We start from the raw sequence: 23,594 nt of genomic DNA, 5'->3' as shown, positions 1-23,594 counted from the left end.
CACAGAAGAAACCCCACACAGAGAAGCATTTTTAGAAATAAATAAAACACAAATCTGCTGCATATGAGTGTTTTCTGCAGACATTATAAATAATGCAGTCAATCCAAAGAATCATAACACACATGGTTGCAATTTTATCTCCCTAAAAAGAAAAAATCCAGCTGCTGCAAGAAGGAAGAGTTGGAGGAAGAAGAAGTGTGTAGGAAAAAGAGTTTCTCAAATAATTATCATTTAAATTCCCACACATACAGTGAGACACATTTATGATTCAAGCCCATATCTAGCACTGTCACTCAAACACTATGCCTGCCTGCCACTCACACACACACTCAAACACACACACACACAGCAAAGTTTAGATCAGTGAATAAGATTAAGTGTCATTGTCACATAAAACAGCCTCCCTGTGGAGCAGGAGAATAGTTGGTGGAAAAGGGGGCTGATTTGGAGACAGAGCAGCCTCAATGTGATGCTCTAACTTCTCTCCCCAACAATCTGGGGGTCCATTGTCTACTCCCTATTTTTTAAAGTAGCTGGACCCTCCCCTCTTGTTAGATAAGATAGGCTAGTTGTCATCCATATGAATCAAACCCCCCCCCTTCCTACCTCCTCTTCCTTCCATGCTGAGCTCAAATCCAAGGCCAGGGAGTTAGGAGTTCCTCCCTTATAACCAAATGACACCCCTGCGCCTTGTGAACACGTAGGGGCCTAAAGTGTGCGTTTATTCTCCAGACCCTCTTTACAGATCGCACTTTAAACAGCGTGATCTGCGAATAAACAAAGCCTAGTAAACAATGGAGTGGAGGCTATGCCCGCATATAGGAAGAGTACACACACACACACACACACACACAAACCAAATTGCACCAAGTGTAAACTTTGAATATAGACGCAGCGGCTCTGTCAATTTACACAGACATTACATTTCGTTCTATTCATTTTTTAGACATATAATGCTAAGCTGATTTTTTTTTTTTTTTTATAGCACACTGATCGATATCTCTGTAAAATAATCATTTTTTTTTTTAACTAGCGGGGCAGTGAAATCTTTGCTTTGTGCTAAAGTCAACAGTGACAGAGTTTGAGCTCAAATAAATGCCGTGATGTCTGGAGCCCTTTGCAGAAGGCAGAAGGCGAGCTTCTACAATGGGCTCCTGTGTGGCTTGCCAACAACAAGCAGCGGCTATTTTGCACAGGTATGAAGCTTTTTTTATTCTCTATTCACTTTTTATTATAAAATCTTGATTTTTTTTCTAACAAGGATGGATAGAGATGGTTTTAGTGGCCGTTCCTGGACATGCGTGAGGAGGGGTGGTGCTGGGTGGTGCTGGGGGGGGGGGTGGTGGCTGATATCCTAAATTCATGAGAAAGGAGACGTATTGGATTTCACAACAGGGTGGTGCAAAAAGCTGAAGGGGATCTGCAGGTTGTGTGATGGAGGCTGCTTCAAGTTTCTGTGTCTTTGAGTTGCGTGATGGAGAGAGATGCTGCTGCTGCACTGCACAACAAAACAATATCTGTCAGTAACAGGTGATTTAGTGTCATTTAGTCTGATTTATAATGTGACTTAAAAAAGAGGATGAGATTATTCCACTCGTGTTCAGTGCTGCTGATTTCCTTAAAACAAAAATCGTCTAACAAGATTTCTATAAAAAAAAATAGGACTCAATTCTAGAAGATTCATATTGATTTTTACACCGGAAACAGGTGAAAATTGCGCATCTCAGAGATATTTAACAACTTAATGGATTTAATGACTTTTGGAGTTGGATATCTTTTTGCAGTGTGCGGCTGACTGATATCATTGTTGCTGCGCTGATGTCATGAAAGCGAGTTCTACTGCAGCACTGCTCTTATATATTATACCAGTATACAAATCCATTTAGATTTTTTTTTATCTTTAGGGTATAGGGTATTTTTTTTTTTAATCAGTAAATCACAAATATATTTAAAACTGCTCGGGACTGTGATGTGCAAACCTTTAAATAATATTCATGTTTTTTCTTGTCAAGAAATTGAAAATCATTATAGCGTATTGTGTGTGTTAAAAGTAGCTCGAATAGCGATGCTCAATGATAATCCTCCAAAAATTTGATCGTAATTTATAATTTATTTATTAAAAAAATGCTTCTCATAATAATAATAATAATAATAATACAATTAATACCAATAATTCAAGATAATAAAATAATAACAACAACAACAACAACAACAATAATAATAATGATAATAATAATAATGATAATAATAATGATAATAATAATAATAATAATAATAATAATAATAATAATAATAATTATAATAATAATAATAATAATTATTATAATAATAATAATAATAATAATGATGAGGAATTAAGGGTCCCATAATATTTCTGCAAAGATGCCTGCACAAAATAATATCCAAGAGGCCGTATTTGGATAAATCGGAAGTAGATGGAGAGCCCTCCAAAATGTCCATTAGCCAACATTAAACAATTGTATCCGGACGCGGCTCTCCTCCGATCCTTTGAAGGCGGGATAACCCCAGTCAAGCCCTCTCTGGCGCGCATCGAGATGGGAATGGCCTTTTGGAGCTTTGCCGGTTCAAAGGTACCCAACCTCAATCTGTACTGGCGGACAACAGCGCAACGAGGCCACATCGCTGCACCTTCTCCATCTCCTCCTATAACTTTGTACAGGCTTTTTCCATCAGGGAGGATACCTCTGCAGCTTCCTAACACAGCCGCTCCATCATAGTCCAGCACATCTGTTGTTATAGCAACTGGATATAAAAGGATGCTCCAGCCTGTTGATCCTTTTTTACTCCGCTAACCTGATTTCTCTGCATTTATCTGCATTATTTGCATATTTCTTGATTAAGGCCTGAAAATCTGACCTTTCTCACCAAAAGGCACAAAGCGTTCAGAAGAAGCAGGCAGTCTGACTCTGACTGCAGGGTATTGACGTGCAAATCTGCAGATATTAATAAATGGAATATTATAGGCTTCATGTGATAAAGTTGTGTTAAAATAGGGCATGCGTAAAAATTAGTAATATAGGCCTATAATTCAGCTTCTTTTTTAAAATGTAACTAACAATAAGGCGATTTACTTCTTTTTTTTTCTGTCATGTCCTTAAATTACATATAATTGTACCAGACTTCCAAAGTGAGACATTTCCCCTACAGCGATGCATTTTAATGCTTAGGCGAGTTTGGGCCTCTATTTTCACTGAATGACTCAATATCCTATAAGCCATAATGCGAATACACCCATGGGTGTCAACTCAATATAGCAGGGTATATCCTACCAGTATGCAGGAAAGAGGATACATTATATATATGTATAACAAATATGATATGAAAATGCCCATGAGGGGAGCAGCTGGAGCAGTCAGATCTGTGCAGGATAATCAATCCTCCAATCTGATCAAAACTCTTCAATCACCAGTAACAAGTCATTATGTCTCTGTGTATGCCTATTAATCAGGTGTAGAGTTATTTTCATGTAATCAGATGATGTTTTAAAGGCTATACAGCAGGGCGCCTGCTCAATATAGCAGGGTATATACTGGCACTAGCATTCCTAACAGCAGTTGTATTTATGAAAGAGGATACATTATATATGTATACAAATGTAACAAATATGATATTAAAAAATTCCCATGAGGGGAGCAGCTGGAGCAGTCAGATCTGTGCAGGGTAGTCTGATCCAAACTCTTCAATCACCAGTAACAGCTCATTATGTATTATGTCTAATAATCAGGTGCATAGAGTTATTTCATGTGATCAGATAATGTTATATAGGCCATACAGCAGTGCGCATGCCGCACCTATATAGGCTATATATATACTCTGCAGCGCGCGGACTGGAACACCCAAGTAGATGAGTCTCCATGGCGACGGCGGGACACCGGTCCAACAAGCTGTAATTCTGTCTCAGCCTCTTGCAGGGGAGGGACCGTCCACACTAGTCCGACTTAACTCCTCTTTCACCAGAAACACTCCTAATCCCATATCTTAGCAAGGCAAACTGGCGTCCCTCACTATATTAAAGGACCACAAAGTCAAAACGCAGAGCCACCCAGCATGGTCTCTCAGCAGGCGGCCCGGTTCGGCCCGGCTCGGCCCGGTCCTGCTCGGTGCGACGCTCCGGGACGTCCTCCCGTCCGTCCACCGACCGTATGTGTCCCCGATTTTATCCGCACTTATTCACTGCCGATTAAGATGTGTGTCCATTATTAGGCTATTAGAATTTAGACCATTCTATTCTATTCTAGAATTAGAATGAAAAAAAAACAATACAACAGAGGATTATAATATTGTGAAATGTTTATTATGGACGATAAGGAAACAATTTAAGCAATGGATGAAAATATTTGAAGTCCGTTTATCTGACACGAATTAATATTTATTTTGGCCTCTATTGCAACTCTAGTATTGCTGTTTTATTACCATGCTGCTATTTACTATTATTATTATTGTCCATTATTGGTAATTGGCTTATTAGGAATTTAGGATCCAAAATAAAGTTAGCAAATTTTGAAAGCAGCCTAAAATAATTTGGAATATCAATATTTTGATTATAACGTGCAGCTGCCAACTCAAACAGCAAAAAAAACAAAACATTCTTAAGCCTGTTGTGATATTATAGGCCTACACTATTTAGTTATATAAGGAGGGTTAATAATAAATACATTTTCATACATTTATGCATTCATGTTGATGATATTTTCAGTATAAAATGTTAATATAAATTTAAGTATAAACTAAACTAAAATTGCACATTGAGAAATACTGTACATAGAAATGGAATTCAAACAGACTAACTTTTTGTTCACTTAGTTTTGTTTGAGTATTTGGGCTTCAAACAGGCCTTAGATGCACAGCCTGTGTTTATTTTTTTTTTTGAATTTGAGCTTAGATTTACTCTATAAAAGAAATTGAAATTGTTTAAAGTGTCAAAACAAAGTAGCCTTATCACTGAACTGGGCTGCTGGCAGCAGCTTGAAATGAGCTGTTTAACTGTAATGGCCTTTACATCCAATTTATATTTGGATGAGTTTCTAAATTCAAGTTAAAGTTGCCAGCATTTGTAAATTATGCACATGTATATATACCTAATGCTTTTATTACCACATGGTTAATTTGGTTAATATTTGCTGTGCAGTGAGGATGTTTTATCTTGTAGAAACAACCATATATTAGATTTTATGTAGAAGTTTGTTCTTCTTTTGAAATGTCCTTCTAGATGATAATAATCAGGGATTTACAGATGTGTACCAAATGCATACATATACTCCTCAGTTATGTTTTTTGTTTATACAACATTTTTGGGCCTTTTTCTTAAACAAGAAGTACATTTTTTTAATGGTTAACTTCTTTTCATTATTGAAGATGACACTTGAATCTTACAAATTTTGGAAAGTTTCACAGTCATCGTTTCTGAGAGGTGTGGCTGTTATTTTGGAAATCTGGATGTATGAAGGTCAGTTTGGGGTTTCTGTTATGATGGAAAGAAGAGGTGTGTGTGTGTCTGTGTGTGTGTGTCAGAGAGAGATGGCAGGATGGACAGGGTGAGAATGCGGCCGCTGACTGTGATGTGTCCGCACTCTTCTGACACGACTATGTGACATTCCAGTGTAGGACTCCTTCATGTCCTGAGAGAGAGAGTCAGAGAGAGTGATAGAGAGAGAGAGAGAGGTCCACCAACAATGCCCATTGAGTATACTGTGAGGCAGCAGCTGGTGGGACGTGCACTGACCTAAAGGCGATCCATTCAGGCCAGGACGGGGTGCCTCTCACTACCCTGCTGCTTTTATATGCCTGGAAGTGGATGGATGGTCAGTGTTTATCCTTAGTAAAGTATTGCAACACTGGTCTGTCATCATGCAAATGGAGGAGAAGTCAGTCCCCACCTTAAACCAATCAAGGTTTCTAAAGGGAGCAACCGACAATCAAGGCCGATGGAGATAATGTACATGTCTGATTCCACGTTATGTCAACGTGATGGAGATAAAATGGAGATGACAGGCAAGGCCTTTGTTTCTCGGGAGTGCTGGAGTGAGGCTCAGCCACACACTGGAGGAGAAGGGGGATTAGCTTCACAAGGAGAAACATACAGAAACACCCCTCCATAGCAAGATAATAGACGTGTGATCGACCAGGCAGAAAGATACTATATTGGGTGGAGATTAAAGATGCTCAAAAATATGAAGTATTGCTCGAGTTGACTGCTGGAAACATTGATGTGCATGCACGCACTCGTGCTCCTCTTTTGGTAATTCCACAGGCATTTCCCAGCGGGTCTCATGCCTGTCTTTTTGAGATCAAACCTTGTTGGCAAAGCGACCATAAAACGATATGTCAGTCAGCTGTGGTAAAGGGATGCCTGCTTGGCCGTGATTGATCTGCCAAGGTTTTCTTTATTCCCCTCGAGACTCGATACCTCCAGGTTTTAGATTCAGCGGCTGCCAGTGCTGATGGATATCTGGGGCTTCTGCTTTTGGATTAGTACCACATTATATCCCCTCTTCTGACCCATTTCCACCCAGCGTGGCCCATTCAGCAGCACATGGCCGTAACATGGAAGCCAACACGCTGCAATATCTCCTCACTTCCCCCTCAGCTCCAGTTCCAGGAAGTGAAAGCAGAGCTCTGCCAGCCAATCACAGCGAAGGACACCCAACTCATTAAAAGTTAATGAAACCTATAAACGTGGTGCGCCAGCGATTCATTTAAACCCCCAATCCAATCTCCTCTCCCGGCAAAGGCAAACAAGCCCGTGTGCCCCCAGTGCCGTCCTCGGAATAACAAACTACGGAATATTTTGTCCTGCATATGTTCTCCCATGCAGACATGTGCACTGTGATAGGCTATCTTACAATGGGACTTGTCCAATTTAGAGAATGCCAGGGCGGTGTTCTGCAGGGGCGAATTCTGTAATCTGCGACCGAGCTGAATTTAATGCCTTCGCTTTACACCACACAGCTTGTCGGGGAATGGCCGGCGATAGACGTGCCATTTCAACATTCATGAGAATCACTGACATTCAAATAATGTGCTCATTATAATACCGTATGAGTGGGAGCCAAATCTGTGCGAAAAACGTGTATTTACTTCCTCGTAGTCATGCGAGTGTCAAGAACTATTCTTGATCCGTGCAGACAAACGAGGCCAGATCTCTTTCCCTTCAGATAAACTCTCTCCTTCCAGTCACCTAATAGCATTGGCTGTTCTCAATGTGATAACACCCCATCAACAGCAATAAAGTGCCACCTTACAAGTGTCCAAATGTAAAGTGTGGAACAATATCCCCCCTTGTCTTTAAGGCCTCCATTTCAACGCCGCCCCAGTGCCCCTTAGTGCTTCCCTTGGGGGATTCAAATTAAATTCCCCCCATGTATAGCGCCACTGTCAGCCCGCTAATGAATTCCCATACCCTGACTTGAATCAAATTAATCCCCAATTTAATCCCATATAAATGGCCGTGTTATTTATAATAGAAAGTCAGATGCTCGGCTGAAGGATTGAGGAAAGCTGGGAGATGTCTATAGGGCTGCTGAGCAGATTATAGTGAAGGATGAGGCCTGTATGTTTCCCCCACTACAGAGTAGTCCCCTGATACACACTATTTAACCCTCGTCTGCTCCACGCTGACAGAAACATCGCGGCGTTTGTCACTTAATATCCTTTTAGATTAAGGAGTCAACTGGCAGATTTATTGGTCGGAGCTGGGATACCCTTATCTTGAAGTGGCTAGCAGAAAGATAATGTTGGCTCCTATATATCATGAATCATTCGCGAGGGCCTTGGATACAGTTAAATGTAGCTGTTGGTGCGGACTTTTTACACAGTTTGAGGTCACAGTGTCACAGACAGTTGTGTTTATGTATTCATGCAAATCTCGCATGGACCTCCCTTCATATGCAAACCCTTTCATACGAAAAGTAGATGCATTTTTTTGGGGGGAATCGGAGGGTTGCCTCCTTGATTTGTTGTAGTCAGCGATGGGTGAGTGACAGGTTTGTTAATAAAGGCTTATTTATACAAATACCCCAGCATCACGCGGCATGGTGAAATATTGCTAATGCTTTTTCGATGCAAATATAATGGCACGCTACGCCGTCAGATGCGTTTGTGTGAGGAAAAAGCAACGTCCAGATGGTGGCTCCTGTAGGTTCAGTTATTGGTGTGAAGACTGGAACTGTTGGGCCGCCCCGCTCCTGTTGATTTTGGCCCGTTCGTGTAGGAGCCAACAGAGAATGAAAACATCCAGATATGGCAACATTGTGATGTTTATAAAAACTGCAGCAATTTTCTTACAAAAAAAATAAATACAAATCTGCATAGGATAAATGGGATATTTGGGATTGATGCGCTGGATTGGAAAGTGTGTTAAGAGCCAAAAAGTTTTCAACTGTATCAACTGCAGGATGTTCACTATTATATACAGATAATAAAGCATTCACTTTGAGGAAATTTAGTTGCAAAGTTTGTCTAAAAACTTGTTGTTTAAGATGATGAATGGAGTCAGGTTGTATATACGGTCTGCAGGCACATATAGGAGCTTTGCAGATCCAAATGTATGATACACTGTGTATAGTTATTAAGTAAGCAGTGGCATGGGACGGATATGAGGTTGACAGACGGTTCCGAAATCAGTTTGGCAGTTCAGAGGACAGTTTGGAGCCTTTAAAGCTCGGTCCACCAAATGTCTGAACAGCTATGGTTTATTGAGGCATCTGTAAGCTTACTCACTTTATTGCCAAGCTTGGCTCGTGTACCCACCGTCATGGAGAGAGAGAGAGAGAGAAAAAACACACACACAAAAGTTTGCTGTTTGCCTTCATTCCACCAAATCCTTGACAGCCGCGCTATAGCCCATCACTATTCACACCATTGTGCTGTCACAACAACTAAACACATCATTTGTGTTGCAGAAAACTCATCCTGTATGTATCCAATACCAAATGTTTGGCGAGTGAGAGAGGCGACGACGGTGGCGGTGGGGGGTGGGTGCTGCATAATTTGCTAGGAAACATTTTACCGAACATTTGGTGATAAAAACGCCGGCGTCGGCCCCGAGGCTTAAAGCAATTAATTCAGGATCCTGACATAAACTCTCCAATCCTTTGACAGCTTGGAGCTGAAATAAAAATGCTAGTTCTCCTGGGAACGGCAGGAGATAGCTGGCTCTTTTCTGGACTGTTTGCTCACTGGCCCTGAGAGCAATCTTCCCCAGTCAGAATGAAATGCAAGGACACAAACAATGTACCGGCGAGAGAATGGGAGATGGGGAATGAACAGTTTGGACTATTTGCTCAGCAGAAGGGCAGCCACAATGGCCGGCCCATGGCTTTCCCATGCATCAAGCCTCTTAGTCTTAGGCCTCCCTTTGTTGCCTGGTTTCTTCTTCGCCGGCCAGATAAGAGCCCAGCTGCCCTATACTTTTTAATTCCCATTGTACGCCATACTGTATGGTCATTTATCTGTGCACATTCTGCCTGCCATGACGGTGTTGTTTAATTGAACGGGTTATCGCGAGTGTATCTCTGTTCACCTTAGCATGTGTACTCGTTTAGGGGTTGAATCGCTCTCACTTTGCCATAAAAGGCAGGGTGGCGGCCGGGGAGGAGGGGGATAACGGCTGACCCCTCTTCTCTTCTTAGAGGAGGCAGCACAAGTCAAGCACAGAGCGCGATAACGATGCCCAAGTGGCTTTTTGCACGAGACTGAATTATCATTTTAGAACAGTTTGAATCATTTTTTATTAACAATGGAAAAAAATTAGAAAGAGTTAGATTTGGAATTGCGATAAAAAATCAAAATAAGGGGTCCCATTTTTCCAACAAAGATGCACTTTTCCAGCCAAAGGCAGAGAAAGCCTCCGAGGGCTCTTGAGGGAGAAATGAGATGCGGTCATTATATGACCTAATGGCAACTCCAGCCAGAAGAGAGGGCAAACAGAGCAAAGTGTAGTGGCTCTGGCTGAGAGAGGGATCCATATTGTGCTCTTTTGTTTTGGTTTGTTGGTTTGTGTTTGCATTCACCAGTTCTCTCCGCTGAATGTGTATTCACACTCAATACATGTAATGTTGTCTGCGTGGCGGCAGGAAATGGGAGCAAGCGTGCTTCCCTGTTGGAGTCTGCCGGGAATAAAATAACAATAGTAAATGTATTTGAAACAAACAAACAAACAAACAAACAAACATGGAAAAAAAGAAGAGTAGTGGGATGTCACAGGAGGATCAATACACATAAGATGAAGGAGCATATTCATGCATGTGAGCAGACACTTGCCTAAACACAAACACACACACACACACGCACCCATCCCCCTCTGTAAAGGTTGTGGTGTCAGGGACCCCCTGGGTGGTCAGACTGAGGATGATTTCTACAACCTACAACCTTTTCTAAAACCTTTGAGCAAAGATGTCACATTTCCATAAAATAATACGTATATTATATAGTTTTTCTTTAAAGTTTTAATGTATTTGAAGACATCAAGTGACATCTCGGGTTATGAGCTCTTTCAAACTTACACACTGAGTGAAAACGCAACCCATGATGACTCCACAATGGTTTATTCTAATGGCTAAGCTCTTAATCTATCAGATCAGGTTTCAAAGTGCCAGTAGCTGTGCCAAGACAGGTCCCAGGAAGGAGAACCCTTTTGTTTGGGGCAGAAAATCTTACATTTAAGACCAGACTTTATTCTCGAATCACAAAAAAAAAAATACAAAAAAGGTATGACCCGTTACGGAAGCAATACCTCAAAGAGCAACACCGTTAAGAAACAGTAAGTGCTTGTTTTCACATCCACCGTTGGTGCACCACCAGCGTTTTGCCAGCATGTCAGACCTCAGGTATGGCAAGATAAATAGCCGTCTTATTTGTGCCTGTGAGAGCCGAGGCTCCTTGTGGGGTGGTGCTCTCAGCTTCACGCTCCACCAGCGCTGAAACAACAGCTCTGTGCGAGGCATTTCAACACCGCTTAAGGTTGTCGGTGGCCATGTAATTTATGAGTCGAGAGGACTTGGTTTTTTAAGTTCACTGTGACCTACAATCTTCCAGCATTCATGGGTGGAGAAAAGAGCTGTGTGAGTCATACTGTAGGAAACTTACAACAGCCCTCCAATTACCTCCAACAATGGCAGTCTGAGTGATACCTGTAGTGTTCAGTTGCTCAATGTGATGTGATAGATAGATAGATAGATAGATAGATAGATAGATAGTAACTTTATTGATCACGAGGGAAATTCAAGATGTGATGTGACCTGGACATGTAGGCACTTTAACAGGTTAGGTGTTTTGTCACCTGTAGGTCAGTTTAAAGATGGTTAGAGCTTCATGCCCCATAGCTCTCAGTGGGTGGTCATATGGACAGACAGACAGACAGAGACAGACAGACAGACTTGTGTTTGCTGGCACTGGTTGCCACTTTGGCAACCTACTGCAGAAGAAAAGATAGCCTCCTCCGAGAATTTGAAAATTAAAATAAAAGATATAGTCAAAAGTTTGGCTATATTTTTAAAGGTTGAGATACTTCAGACAAATGAACTGTGAGGTGTACATAGATTTTAAAAAATAAAAATATATTAAATTATAAGTATTTTTCTTTTTCGGTCTGTGGAAAATGACAATATTCCAATATTGTTTTCAAAATATCATCTACCACTTTCTCAGTTTTTAATGAAAATATTAAATTAAAGTCTTCCTTTATAAGTAAAACAAACAAAATATTAATCATATTTACTCAGCACATATACATCCAAACACTTAAAAACTCAAAGTGTGTTTTTTAAAACAAAGTGGAAATATGATTTATAGTCATGCTGTTATAAACCGTTAAACATTTATATTTACATATCTCATGTTTGCCCTTTGTTGCAACGAGTGGATATATGACTTGATAATTGTGTTTTATTGCTGAGCCATCACATAAAGGGAAATTAAACCACACATTATCAGGTTAGTTTTATCAGTCGTTCCACATGTTATTCCACACCATGAAATTTACAATCATTTACTGTCATACTTTGTTTGCATTTTAACCACAAAAACAAAAATATCTAAATGGCTTTCAAAAAAGGTAAACAGTTATTAAAAATATATAGAGCATAGAAACATAGAAAATAAGAAAGACATGTAGACAAATATATCTTATTGTATCTTTAAATTAGTACCAAATTGTGTAAGTAGATTAGAGAAAGTAGTAGAGAAAAACATACAATTTGCTTGGTTGATATTATTGATCCAACTAATTATAAATTGTCATGAAATTATTTAAACTGGAAGATACAACAATTAAAAAATAAATTCATGAAAGGTTTTAAAAATATGCAAAAAAACATGTAAAAACAAATAATAAATGATCATATAAAATTACATTTGATAAAAATAAATGTATCTAAATACATAGATACAAATATTTCACTATCATTATATATTTGAAATGATGATAATGATTTTAAAATGTGTTGACAAAATATTAAGCACAAAAAAACAGCAAAACTATCAAAACAATAAAATGTGTTCTTTATGATGTATATTTCATTACTTATTATTACATTAATTTGTACTGGCAGTGTAAAGGAGATATTTATTTTATTGCTTTTTAGCTGAAAATGCTGCTGCAATAAGAATAGTTATTCTTTGCTTAAATATTGTATGAAATAAAAATATTAATTAAAGAAGTAAATTGCAGAATTTCCAACTTCTTTATTTAAATGCCATCGTTCACGCTGGAACACACGTTTCATATTAGTTTTGTTGAACGCTTTCAGGGCCCGGCACAGCCAGACATGGCTGCACCATTCACATTACCTCTCTGTCAATGTGTGAATGTCAACACCCTGTAAACACCTTTGACACACATGCTTGAATGCGACGGGCGAGTTAACTAAACATTCCTGGGTGTTCCCTATAAAGGTCTACCACTCATCCAGCAGACTGCACTGACCCGTCTCCCACGCTCCAAACTGCACTCATGGAGCAACCTGGATGGATTTGTTTCCCCTTTATATATTCAAATTTTACTATTTATCTTTTACATAATAACACACGCACATATAAAAAACATTAAGGTATATATATAATAGAAATTGCAATAATTCCCCAGGCCATATCTGGTAGTTTTCTTCCTGTGTATGTGTCTTAAAACGTGATGGAACAATGCTCTACAAGGATTTGGGAATTTGGGAGTATAATTCCAGCCCCGTGCTTATCGCCACACCCAGACTATTTGAGTGTTTTGAGATGCGGGCTCCCTGAGGACGGATCGAAGGCGTCCTAGTAGAACTGCACATCAAATAAATAGGAGGATGGGATTTATATGGAGGCTGTGTCTCTGTCAAACAGGGCTCTGCTGACTGAAGTGATCCCCACGGCCTGAGTGGAAGAGAGGAGGGAGAGGGAGCCTCAGAGGGAAGAGGGATAGCTGCTGAAGAGCTCACACACACACACTCACTCACTCAAACACTCACACAATGTCCCTCTCAGTCCTGGGTTGTGACCGGCCCATGGCATTGGCCAGGTATGTCAACTATGTTTGCCAAGCCATCCATCACCCATGCACCTTCCCCTCCTGAAACAGGAACTTTTGTTTGAAGCATGCACTTGTTAAGCCCATCCTTTTGACTCCGCTCAACCTAATTTATTTCCTTATAGCCCCAGAAAGAGGATTTATTAGCACCTATGTTTTGTTCTTTATTTCCCTCTTATTGTATATAGGCCGCACAGTGCAAATGTGTTGGGTAGAAACATGGGCGTGTTGTCTCTGAGAGAGATTGCGAGCTACGGTTTTGGGACACCAGTGGCCCTTATCGTCGGTGACCAGGGTTAGCAAATAAACACACTGTGGTGAAGTCAAGCTGAATGTAAGGAAGGGAAAGATTTACGGCTGCGTGACGCTCACACATGACGAAGAGGATATGAAATGTTTTTATTTTGTGTTTCAGTCTCTGCATCATGCTACAGAGGAATGAAAAGAAAATGCATATTATAGGGCTGCCCCTTCTTAGTTGATTAATCTGTAGTTTTTGTCCAAGTTGACTACAATTTCTTTCGTCGATTTGTTGTTTTTTATGCTTTTTTCATGCTGAATGTCTTATTTCCATGAAACTATGAGCACATCTCTGGTAAACACAAGATTTAAAGTGTTGCTTTTGTGTGATTCTTTGTGGAAAAACTCAGTTTTACAGCTTAAATCAACTAAATGATTAGTTGACAAAAGAGTGTTGGTCGACTAAGAATTTCTGTGCTCGAGGACAGACCTAGTATATTAAATGATGCTTAAAATGTTAAGTAAGTTTGGGTTTTAGTTATTGTTGTGGGAATGTTATCTTATATAAAAAACAGTTTCATTATTCATACACTGGTTATTCATAAAAGAACGATGAAGTATAAAAACAAATATGAGAATCTAGTATATTCGATGTTGGAAAGGTTGAGAGGCAAAGTGGTTTCCATCGATTTCAGGAAGTACTTTATTGACGTTAACACATACCTGACTCATTTCGCTAGTGTTGAAAACATATTGTCTGAGCGAGACTCTGACGTGAGAACCGGGCCACAAAAAGCATCTCAAAAGAAACCTACATACGTGGGCTGGTATGTTTGCTAAAGCACCTAAGTTGGAGCCTTACTTCATTCCCCCGAAACACAACCTTCATTTATCTTTTGACTTCTACTTCTAGAGCGAGAGAGCAGATATCACTAAAAGAGCCGCGTTAATGATTGACTCTCGGGTGCACTGAGCATCCTGCGTTGAGTGGCCACTTTGCCTCCTCTTGTGCTGCATTTTCAGCCGTAAATGTTTGTGATCCCACTATCCCTCTCCAGCTCCCATACAGTATTATTAGCACTGGCGGGGGTTAGGGTGGGGTCATGACTAACTTTCAATAAAGAACCATTGGCATGCTGGGGTAAATGGGAGATAAGAGTTTGTCTCCGACCCTTTTAGTGCTTTATAAGAATGTGGCTGTGTAAACTTAATCTCCCCTCGAGATAAATTTGGGCCCTGCTTTGTGAGAGCAAGTTCATGCATTGCTTTTTTTTTTTTTTTTTTTTCTGTTTCTAAAGCCCACTTTGACAGGCGTGAAATGAGTCCTGGACTTTTCATTGACAGTTGAAGATGGAGAGCAAACTGAGATTAGGGCATGTTAATTAATTGTGGGGTTGGTAAAGTGGCCTCCCATCCCGTGAATGACTTGTTCCGTTTATTGCCATCCTGCCAGTCAGTGACAACAGTGTAATCATGAATTTGTCGTCTAACTTTAGGACTTCCTGTGTTATTAAGCACACGTATTGAGATTTAATGCACCACCCGCATGCATTGATGCTACTTAGCAACTCACCTCTACCAGTTACTAGCACTATTACAATTATTATATTGTAAAATAACTAGGGCTGTCAATAGATTAAAATATTTGATCACGATTAATCACATGATTGTCCATGATTAATCGCAAATTAATCACACATTTTCAGTTGTCGTTCAAAATGTACCTTAAAGGGAGATTTGTCAAGTATTTAATACTTTTATCAACATGGGAGTATATGCTGCTTTATGCAAATGCATGTATATATTTATTATTGGAAATCAATTAACAATGCAAAACAATGACAAATATTGTCCAGAAACCCTCACAGGTCATTTAGCATAACAAATATGCTCAAATCATAACATGGCAAACTCAAGCCCAACAGGCAATAAGAGCTGTCAGTGTGTCAGTGTGCTGACTTGACTATGACTTGTCCAAAACTGCATGTGATTATCATAAAGTGGGCACGTCTGTAAAGGGGAGACTCGTGGGTACCCGTAGAACTCATTTTCATTTACATATCTTGAGGTCAGAGGTCAAGGGACATGGTCATGACAGTTTTTCCTCGCCAAAATTTAGCGTATGTTTGGAGCATTATTTATCTCCTTCGCGACAAGCTAATATGACATGGCTGGTACCAATGGATTCCGTAGGTTTTCTAGTTTCATATGATACCAGTATCTTCACTCTTGCTTTGAAACTGAGTCTACTCCAACTTCCAAAAAATCAATTGCATTATTGCGTTAAAGAAATTAGTGGCGTTAAAACTTATTTAAGTTGAGGCGTTATTATCGCGTTAACTTTGACAGCCCTAAAAACAACATAAAATATTATGTTGGATTAACCTGTGTGTTCTCTCTCCACAGATGGCTTTCTTTGAAGGACACTCTTCCATCGCTCCTTTCCGTCGACTTTCGCCACCCTGCATCCAGCAACCTGAAAGCACTTCCCTGTCGATGTACTTGGCTATATCTGCGTCTGACCTGTCTGCCATATGTAATATCAAAGCCTCTGTCAGCGTGGGGCTGAATGGGAACAAAAGAGAGGCCTCCATTAATGATTAACTGTTCTAAAAGCCCCGGCTTTTGTATTCCCATGGTGCCCGGGCTATCTGGCCGCCATGTGACATGCTCGCAGCATTTTTCGAGCAGATTGGGGGAAAGCTAGTGAGCAAACACAGGTGCTTTGGAGCAGCGTTGCCGACGCTGTCAGGGACAACCACAAACAAGAGCAGCTATGCCTGGCTAAATGAATCCCCACCCCTCCCCAACACCATCACCACCACCTCCACCCCCCGCCTTCCACAACCCGCTAGCTAACTTGTTTGCTAGCTCCCTATAGCTTTCTCCCCTCGGCAAAGCCTTCCTTCTGGAGAGTCCCCACGTCGCCCCCCACACAAGTCCAATGTCCGCTGCACAACTTCTCACACCCTCCAAAGAAACAAACAAATAAAAGTGAGGACGGCCGACCAGCTCCTTTGAGGTGATGGCATTTGCTGTGGTCATGACTAGTGGGAGAGCAAACAAATTAATGGTGTTCCGAGTTTTCACTTTCCAAACCAAACTAAATGTCTTTTAGTTCAAGTGGGGCAATTCCACTGACCCTGGTGTCAAACGCTGTATAAGGGTTGCACACTCTTGCACTTGAAATGCCGAGGGGAGGCCGTAAGAAATGAAACAGGGCCCGGGTATGGGCCTACATGAACCTGGTGTGTCAAATAAATCTTGAATAAATTGTAATAAACACTCATGGTTTATTTTTGCCACAAACTTTAACAAGAGGTGTGCGGAGCTCTTAACCTTTTCATGTCATGCAGGGTGACTGATTGTTCAGACTGGGGGGGGGGGAGGGGGTACTGTGTCGCTCGACTTTGATAAGACAATCAGATGATAGGATGGCGTTATCTTAACATGGCTTTTCCGGCTGGGGGGACAAATGAACAGTGCGTGATAACGGCAACAAAAGCTCGCCTCTTATTGGCCGTCTCCTCTGAAGAAAGGGAAAATTATCAGGATGGAAAACTCACAATGGGCGCAGTTTATTTCATTTTCAATTTTCTACTTAGCCCAGGTTCACAGGAACAGATTTTTTTTTCTAATCACTCAAATATTTATATTGTCTCTTGTTGGCATTTTGGTTTCACGGTGTGCAATTACCTGCGCCTATAAAGCCGTTATTATCACTGGAAAGATGATAAAACAAATGCTTTAAAACAAACAATTTAAATCAACAGGAGAGGAAATTAAGTTGTAAATGTGAGAGAGATGAATGCAGAAAAACAGACTGACAAGGAGTGAATAAAAACATGTATATAGAGAAATAGAAGAATAGAAAAATGGAATGTGTGAGACGGAGAAAGAAGAAGGTCAAAAGTTGTTTCTTCAGAGACCTGCTGCTGATCAGTAAAACGCCACTCCTGTCTGGGTTTTCTGACTTTTGCAGCCCAATTCTCAGAGTCAGAGAGGGGTGTGTATACTCAAGGATTCACTCAGGGCTTTGTTTGCTCTATTGCCAAAAAATGATTGGAAGAAATATTCAGGCCCTGGCGCGAAATGTTAGAACTTTCTTAGAACTACAAAAAAAAAACATTGCAACTGTGTAGAAATTGCATGAATAAAATATATTTTTTAAAAGGAAAGGTGTCATGTGTTATTTGAAATGTAATTTTCTCTATAAATATCTTTTGAATGCACAGTTAGTTTTGTTAGAATGGTCATATTCTGAAGTTGAATTAACTGAAACCACTCTTTCAGGGACGACCAGACAGGGTTTTAAATGGGCAGGGATGTATTCGGAGAAGCTCATCTCATCCGCTGGTTCTCTGCAGGGATTTAGCCTCTGCTGGTCGTGAGCAGAGTCTGATCAGAGGAGTTACAAATCCTCACTTTTAGGGGTCTTACTGTAATTCACAGGCCGGTTGGCCCGCAGTAAAGCGCGGGGGCCCGACATCTCGAGAGGGATTTGAGACAACATCTTTGTTGCCTCCTCATTGTGTGGCGGTGAAAGTCGTCCAGCACCCATTGTCTGACCGAACTCCGCTCAGACCTCGGCTCAATCAAAGAAAAGTTTTCCAGTAATGAGGTAAGACATGAAAGCTCATTGAGCACAGCGACATGTTGAAAGGGCCCTTTTGATCTGGCCGGGCACAATGGTAAAATTTGAAAAGAGCAAAGTGTGCTTTAAGCAGCAATGCACTGCATTAACCTTGTCTTTTGACAGGCCCACACCTAGAAAGAAGTAATATTCCGCTGGATGGAAAATGTAGTTGGTGAGTAATGGCCTCCTTGAGCGGAGGGGACCTTTGTGCTACCTGCTTCCTTTAGAAATTGGCTGATCAAGAAACAGATCGAGCTGGCCTGTATTCAAAGCGTTGCCAACTATCGGTGTGTTCTTTCAAGTCACTTATTTCTTAACATATCAAGGTATTTCTACAAGGATGTATTTGATTATCATGACGGCCTACAAAAAGCATCACAATGAATAAAATCCAAGTGATTCAAGATCACGGATTCAAGAGAAGGGTACTTCAAAGTTGCCGTTCTTGTTTTATGAAGAGTGATAAAAACTAAATGGAGGTGTGCTGGAGCTGACAGATTACCCAGCAGTCATCTATGTCGGTCACGGGTCAGTGCAGGGACGCCTCTGTCCCCAGACTCTGTTAACTAAGTGGGCCGGCACTATCTCTGCCCCATCAGCCAGCCAGTCTGTCGACTAATAAAATATACCTGTCTCCTAGTTTGAGACGTTGGTTTATTGTAGAAAGCGGGCATCTTTTAACTTCCGTAGATTAATTGAATGGTACACCCTCTGGGGTCTAAGCCATTTTTTTTTTTGCTATTTTTGGTCTGCCTGGTCTCCTTTTGTAAAAATTACTCCAGAATCTCAACAATGTAATGCACAATCATGACAATTACATATTTTATTTCAGGACAAACTGGGCTATCAGAATATGTAGGCTGCAGTGATGTCACATGAATGTATAAATAATTCAAATTATCATAAAGACAAGAAAATATAAAACGAAAATTGAATCTAACAAATTTATTCAAACCTCACAGAGAACAATAAGGAACAAGGTTTTGGGCTTTTGAAAAATGTTCTCCCAAGTATTGGGAATCAGGGGAAAAAAATTATCATTCTAACAAACACACATCAAAAGATATTTACATTTTTTACAGAGAGGTCCTGGCGTTTTTCTACAAAATGTTAGCTCACAGAAGACTTTCATTGTTGGATTTATTACTTTTATGAAGTCTCTGTTGTACCGAGCAGGATTACAAACCATCTGAAAGGAATACAATCAATCCCGACACCTCATTAGAAAGCTACGGTGAAGACGAAGCATCTGCAAGTTAAAGTCTACACCGCAGCGTTCCGGTGATATTCTAAAAAGAGTAACTAAAGTACTTTTCTGACGTATACGACAGCGTCGACCCCAAGGGGTTAAAAAATCACCAATTTTAGAGACTTTTAAAACTGGCATGCAGTGATTTTTAGACATTCAGCAGCTAAAGGCTCATGAAACTACGTTATCTTCCTATGATATGATCTGATAAAGGAAAGCAAAGAGCGGGTGTTGCTTGCCTTTAAAAAAAAAAGGTAGAAACCTTCAACAATGTTCTCGACCTTCACCCCCCCAAAAACCACACACACACAAACACACACTCCTTCTGACGCCTGCTGGCCTATAGTGTGCATTCATTTTCCACATGGAGCTATAAGACAAAGGCGGTCCACTCAGGTAATGGAGCGACTCGAAGCACAATCTGCTCAGGTGGAAGACCTCTGTGCTGCCATCTTCACGCCTGAACTGCAGTCAATGACAGACATACAGCCCGACGCCTCTCTCGGAGCACAAACTGCTGGAAGCTTCTCGCTGCGGTTCCAATAAGCCTCTATTCACTGAATTGTCTCTTTTATGAATACAGCACCGTGTCCCTCGTGTTCAATTACCTGAGTCAATATGGATGTATCGAACCCCAACATATGAGTCAAATCATAAAGTGTATATACAAGAACAGGGATATTATGGCCAGCTCCAAGGGGCAGTGAAAATTACACTGGTGATTTGCAGCCCAGGAAGTAAACAGAGTGGTAATATATGAGGGGTAATAACACACAAATATGGTTCCAGTGCGGAGAGCATCTGTGCGGCGTTGTTGCCTCCTCACCGGTTTGACAAGAAGATGTATTTCAGATCGTAGCATCTTGTAAACGGATTTAAATTATGCGGTAAAATAAAAGTCTATATGCCACAATAATGCCTGTGTGAATGGGTTCATATGAGACCATGTGTGCATTGCGTGTATGAGACAGCTGCTGCTTTTTGGCACACACACACATGCACACACATACACACACACACACACACACAGACACACTCAGGTAGCAGCTGGGCAGGCTCACCTGTCATATTAATAAAACCAGACAATCCCTTCCATCAGCAGCAGCAGCAGCAGCAGCAGCAGCAGCAGCAGCAGCAGAGGCCAAAGCAGACAGATAGACAGAACAAAAGAGCGGAGCGACGGAGAGACGTGAGGGAGAAAATGAGCAGGATGAGAGGAGGAGTTCGTTACACTTTCTGTGGAGCCCATATCCTCAGTATATTAGATATACCACGACATAACACCCCATAATGCATTAGTATGTGTAATAATGAGAATCCTAAGGTTGACTTTTACAAGGATGCTCATAAGGTCATAGAGCAATTCATGCAAAATGGTTAGAACATTATGAGGAATTTTGAATATACATTTTAAAAAAACTGAATAAAATAATAAAATAAAATAAAACACATTTAAAATTAAATAAAAATAAAAATGACACATATTTTAGATATTTTTTCATAGATATTTTTTTCACATATAATTCTTTAATATATTTTATTTTTAATTTTTCAATATGCAAAATACACACAAAAAGAAAAAAGAACTATACATGTTTATATATATATATAAAACAGAAAAAAATATATTGATTGTTTTATTCAGTGGTTTATATAAATGTGGTGCATAGTCTGTATAGGTTTATAAGACTATAGGCAGCAACAACCAAGATGATGACCTGGCACCGGAGCATATAACTGAGTTCCTGACACGGTACTGTCCAAAGAGGCCCCTCAGGTCTGCCAGTCTAGGTCTTTTAACTGTTCCAAAAACCAGGTTAAAAACAAAAGGTGATCGAGCTTTTGCAGTACTGGCTCCCCGACTCTGTCGTCTTCCACTGAGCATCAGATCAACTGACTCTGTCACGACTTTAAGATCCAGTCTTAAAACTAACTTTTATAGAATGGCTTTTCAAATCAGCTGAAATTTAGTCTTTTGTATAATGTGTGCTGATGTGTATGTATGTGCATATGTAATTGCATGAATATGTATATGCTTGTTTCTTTATTTTCCCATTCTATTGTTTTTTTATTTCATTATTTATGTTCCATTGTATTCTGCTGTATATGATGTGAATTTCCTTGGAAAGCACTTTGTGCTTTGGGCTTGAAAAGTGCTCTACAAATACAATTATTATTATATTATTATAACATGACAAATCATAATATAGAGTTCCACAAATTCAAAAATCAAAATGTTTAATTTATATGAGAAAAGCGTCATATTAAGATGATACAGTATACAGTTTATATAAGTAGGATTATTTTGCTGAAATTTTTAAAAACAGTCTTGTACAGGCGGCAATGAAACACAAAATGAAATACATCATCATCAACGTCAAGATCACAAAAAAACACCCACACACCACATACCAGTTCTTACACAAGTACACAAGAATCTTCTCTGTGAATTAAATGCTGTATTGCATATGCGTGTGTGTAGTAATCTTTGATTTAAATGTCAAATCTAAGCTTTGGCTTATTCCAAATCTCCTCTAAATTGTACTTGTAAGTATGAATTGTACCTTTTTTTTGGGAGTCACTGGGCAATCAGACAAGAGGATTGTCTGTGAATGATAGAGCGATGACAATACTGATAAGATAAGAAAGCCCTTTAGAGACTTTCTGATTATGTGTGTGTCTCCTCTGCGTCTTGGTCTGTCTTTTTTGTGAGCGTGTGCTGGTGTGAGGGAGGGTGCATGTTGCTGCTTGCTTGTGTGTGTTCTCTTGGCATCAGAAAAGGCCTTGGACGGAGTGAAGAGAGGGCCCAGGGGAGAGAAAGAGAGAGAGAGAGAGAGAGGGAGGCGGTGGAACAATGAGGGGTGGTGGAAAATGACAAGCCTGGTAAAGGAGGGCTTCCTGAGAGCACCACATCTAACAGAGGAGGCTGTGCCGCACGGACGAGACCGTCCTCCTCCTCTTCCATTAACCCCTGGAGCGCCTGGTTGCCCAGGTAGAGGCTGATTCATTGAAGGCACTGACAGCTGCTCCATGGGTGGGATCCTGTGTGTTTACTTTTACCTGTAGACTCAGAGGACTCATCTTAAAGCCAATGAAAGCGCTAATGTGTCATAACTGACAGCACAATGAAAACACTGTCATACACCCACAAGATCATCTGACAACATGATGAGATTGAAGTTGATTAATCCAAATCTATTGCTGTCAGCACAAATAAAAATACATCCCCCTCTTTCATTCGCATAAATTGAATTAGTGGAGCACCCATGCTGCATTGTGGCTGAATTGCCGGTATCCTGGCAGCCTCGAAATCAGCAGAGTTTGATTAGGCTGATTACCTACATGGGTGAATTGACAAAACGTGTCGGAGGGAAGGAGTAGGAAATGCTCCATAAAGAATCTTTTGAGACAGACTGACAGGGCCCGGTGAGTGAGCGGCAATTTATGGACGAAGGCAACAAAAAGGAAAGTTCCCAGTGTTCATCGGAGGCCAGTGAATCCAAAATGAACTCTTTTTATGAGGCTGACTTTGCCTCCGTGATGGCGCTCGCACAAAGCAGCCAACAAAGGGCGGCAGTAAAGGGGGAGTTGTGACAAGATAGCGGCACAAAGGGGAGAATCAACTTTCACGTGGCTGAATGCAGGCAGGAGCCCGGCCCAGCTGTTTTTAATGGCGATGCATTGACAGGAGGGTAGGCTATTTTTAATCGTGTGCACTTCTTTCAGGGACACAAACCCCCCCCTTTCACCGAGCTTTGTCGGTAACCTGCGGTGACCTGCATTCAAGGCTGTGTCAGGGTCCCCTGCACAAAAGATGCTGGAAGAGAGAGGTCTGGGGATGTCCAGTCCAGAGCCTGGAATCCCCCACTGGACCGCCACAGGATGGACAATACTTAGAAAAGAAAATAGTTAAACTGTCAGGACAATTGTGTACAGAGGACATG

At 40.6% G+C, this 23,594-nt stretch overlaps 1 long non-coding RNA gene across 1 annotated transcript; it reads right to left on the bottom strand.

The window, feature by feature from the left end:
- Positions 1–1,205: 1,205 nt before the first annotated feature.
- On the bottom strand, positions 1,206–4,262 carry LOC119475009. The gene is made up of 2 exons (XR_005203707.1): positions 3,813–4,262; positions 1,206–1,498 (listed from the first exon to the last, which is right to left on the bottom strand). It is a non-coding gene; the product is annotated as an uncharacterized LOC119475009 (long non-coding RNA).
- Between the last annotated feature and the right edge of the window lie 19,332 nt (positions 4,263–23,594).

The sequence above is a fragment of the Sebastes umbrosus genome, chromosome 16, assembly GCF_015220745.1.
Source record: "Sebastes umbrosus isolate fSebUmb1 chromosome 16, fSebUmb1.pri, whole genome shotgun sequence".
Lineage (NCBI taxonomy): Eukaryota > Metazoa > Chordata > Actinopteri > Perciformes > Sebastidae > Sebastes > Sebastes umbrosus.
The sequence above is the reverse complement of the archived record's forward strand: the minus strand, read 5'-3'. Positions and strand labels throughout refer to the sequence as shown.